This window comes from Gymnoscopelus microlampas (genome assembly GCF_963454915.1).
Source record: "Gymnoscopelus microlampas genome assembly, chromosome: 1".
Lineage (NCBI taxonomy): Eukaryota > Metazoa > Chordata > Actinopteri > Myctophiformes > Myctophidae > Gymnoscopelus > Gymnoscopelus microlampas.
Window position 1 is genome coordinate 52935963 of NC_139962.1, and position 3807 is coordinate 52939769.

The 3807-nt window shown below is 40.0% G+C and overlaps 1 long non-coding RNA gene across 1 annotated transcript; it reads left to right on the top strand.

Annotated features, from left to right (window-relative positions):
* Nucleotides 1-904: 904 nt before the first annotated feature.
* LOC311044677 lies at nucleotides 905-3455 on the top strand. The gene is made up of 3 exons (XR_014600724.1): nucleotides 905-1013; nucleotides 2888-2971; nucleotides 3422-3455. It is a non-coding gene; the product is annotated as an uncharacterized lncRNA (long non-coding RNA).
* Nucleotides 3456-3807: the final 352 nt, after the last annotated feature.

Below are 3807 nucleotides of genomic sequence, written 5' to 3' on the forward strand. Positions count from 1 at the left end.
AATAATTATGTTTAACAGCAAATTTGTTATAGTTTAAGTGTGATGTTGTGTTGGGGTTGTATTTGAGTACATTTAGCAAATTCAGATATCATTTCAGTAGAATAGTATAGGCTAATGTTTAGCTAATGTGTCTAACACACACACACACACACACACACACACACACACACACACACACACACACACACACACACACACACACACACTCTCTCTGTGTGTGTGAGAAAGAGCACAAATAAAATGAAAACTTAGACAGAGGTCTTCAACAGGGGGTCCGCGACCCCTAGAGGGTCCGCGGAGGTACTGCAGGGGTCCGCGACCCCTAGGAGGTCCACGGAGGTACTGCAGGGGTCCGCGACCCCAAGGGGGTCCACGGAGGTACTGCAGGGGTCCGCGAAATTGTTGCTTGATTACACAATTAGACCTTTTTTTTTCAAAAATGTCAATTTTTCTTTATTTTTTTTTTTAATATTTTCCATATTTATGTTTAAAATAAATTATGATTCTATCTATTTTGAATAGCTTGTATACATGATTATTGTGCAATTGACAGATTGTTGATAGTCTTCACATTGGGTACATAGCCACCCTACTCACTGTACCTTGTACATGTATGTTTGAATTAAAAGCATGAATATATTAATCTATCTATTATTTTAATTGCTTAGTATTGAATGCACAATAACATGGTATGTTTATACACATGAATCACAATTTTATAGGCCTACATAATTATACAATATTTGTATATAAAACATTTTAAAAACGTTGAAGACCCCTGCCTTAGCTTGTTGTTGATATATTGACAAAATGCACATGGTCTGAATGCATGGATATAATGCTTGACATTTGAGAGCCACTGTTGTAGATCCTTCAATGCTCAATAAATCCATCATTTGTGCACAGGGAGTCTTATTTGACCACCGCCTGTATGTGAGAGACTGCATTGTTGACCACCTTGAGTCGTCCGCCCGTCCGTCTGTCTGTCTGTCTGGTGTCCAAACTGTCAGCAGGTAAGATTGGTATAGCTTCGGTCTAGGCACTTTAACCTCATATACATTGGCTATTTGAAAAGGGGCTTGTAGATCGGCTCTTTTAAAACAAACGCTTGAAAAAAAATAGAAGGATTTGGACCCTTTTTTTAAGTTAAACTACACAGCCCAGCCCCATACCCTCCATAACTCCATAGGCTTGCAGCCTAATTCATACATTGACATGATGGTGTATTGAAATTAGTTTGGGCAGATAGGCTATTTCTCAGCAGAATGTGTAAGAATTCCTAACTGAAAGAAATGCCATTTCTATAGAGCAGGGGTTCCCAAACTGTGGTGCGCGCACCCCAGGGGGTGCGTGACCTGCCATCTAGGCAAACCAACCTAATTGGTTTGCCTAGATGACGCCCCGGGGGGGTGCGTCATCTAGGTCAGGATGTAATAAGGGGTGCACAGCTAAATAAGTTTGGGAACCGCTGCTATAGAGCACCGAAGTCCTGACGTCACTGCCAGTAGAGGGCGCATGATTCCGCAGGTTCATGGCTTTACTTTTTGTATTGATATCTTCATTGGGGAATCTTAGATCGCTTCATATAAGAACTGTGTTCCAAAAATAAACACACCACCCTGGTGTTTTTACTCATATGGATATGAAGCATTGACTGAAGGTGTAAATGTACACATTTACCCAAAGAGTAACACAATATAAACACTAGAAACGAGTCAAACAACCCAAAGACTACATTTCCCATGAACGCGGCTGCTGTGGGGACAGTGATTTCAGACCCGGAAGTAGTAGTTCTTAAGACTTTTAAGGCAGAATTAAAGGTAGGGTAAGTGATATTTTTTGGTTAAAACAAAAAGTATTTTGTTAAAAGGTTAAATCACTATATTCTGATAGTAATCATTGCTATAGAGTGTTTGTTCAGTAACAGGAGTCTCCCCGTCTCTCCAGCTCTTTAATAAACAGAAAATACATTTTTAGGTAGGTTTCAAAATCTCAGCCAATCAGGAGAAAGTACCCATTTTTAAGCTTCATTTTTATAGTGTTCCAGTTCCATTTTTTTCTGCTCATTTCTTGTCATCACTTCAAATTTCACTTGTTTAATCTATATCCTGATTGAGTTCTCTATCCTGATTGGAAAAAATTGGAAATGAAACTAAAACTGAGACGAAAATGTATTTTGTGTTTAATAAAGAGCTGGAGAGACAAGGAGATTCCTTTAACTGAACAAACACTCTATAGCAATGAGTACTATCAGAATATAGAGCTATTTAACACTTATTTCAACCAAAGAAAATCACTTACCCTACCTTTAATTCCATTTTCGGCAGAAACAGGCTGTATCAAATATGAATGAATATCATAAACGATGCAGAGCCACCCCCCTGACAAAAACGCCAGGGTGGTGTGTTTATGTTTGGAACACAGTTCTTATATGACGTGATCTAAGATTCCCAAATGGGGATTTCAACATAAAAAATAAAGCCACGAACCCTGGAACAGCGCCCTCTACTGGCCCTCTACTGGCAGTGACGTCAGACTTCGGTGCTCTATTAAACAAAATTGTAAAGACGTTTTCACACCTGGTTACGTTTGACTACACAGCCATTTGAAGAAAGATAATTTATTGGACTGTAAATATAATAGCAACACAGTGCATGCATACAGTACAGATGAGTGATTTACATTTGACAAACGGCTATTGATGTCGCACTGTAGTTAAATTAAATAGTTGTAATGTGATGCATTTGTATGTGATTTAATCATGGTCCAAAGGTGCAGTATGACAGGAGATGCAGTCGACCCTAAAGTATTTTCATATTTTCTTATATGTCCCTCTTTGAAAAATATGTTTGGACACCCGCTGACATACACCATCATTTGCCCACAGGGAGTGTGAGCCACCTTCCACCTGCAAGCTGTCCTTCACCTGTGGCCGTACCCCCTGCTGTGAGACGCTCTCTATCAGCAGCAGGTATGTTTGATAACACCAATAGATACATAGGGAGATCATGGACAGGAATGCCCACACACGTCACATCTGGATTTAGCATGGTTTATGTATGTTTATGTCTGCAAACAAAGTGTTAGATTTTTTCAGGACTACCATAATGTTGAATGAATCACTTGGAGTAGCTTCCCACACAACACGCTTTAACAGGTAACCTAAGAATGGCAGCTTCCATTGTAAAATCTGTAGTTAACAAGTAACCCAAATGGACTATTTGTGTCCATTGGATTATACTAGTTAAATTAACAGAGGGTTTACATGTTGTATGACGAAGTAGAGCTTTCATTTACAAAAACGGAACAAAAAAAGATTAAAGGATGTTGATACAAGGTTTCTGCCCGACAGCAACGAATAAGAAATTGCTTCCTACACAAATTATTGTTTCATATAAGCCTATTTGTTTTTATGTTTCAGAGGCTGTAAGAAAGTAACGCATTCATCCAAGTCCTCAGGATTCTGATGTTGAGAAGGAGATTAGGGTGTGGCTGCGTAATTCAAGTGACAGAGCGGGTGGACAAAAGGAGCCCTATCGCAGTCTGCCAGCTAGCAGTGAGGCCCCAGTGGAAGAGTAAGCTTTGACAATGAATACTTAGGTAAAAGTATAAATATGTTAGAGTGTGTGTGTGTACGCACGCACGCACGCACGCACGCACGCACGCACGCACACACACACACACACACACACACACACACACACACACACACACACACACACACACACACACACACACACACACACACACACACACACACACACACACACACACACACACACACACACACTCTGCTTGCACATACAG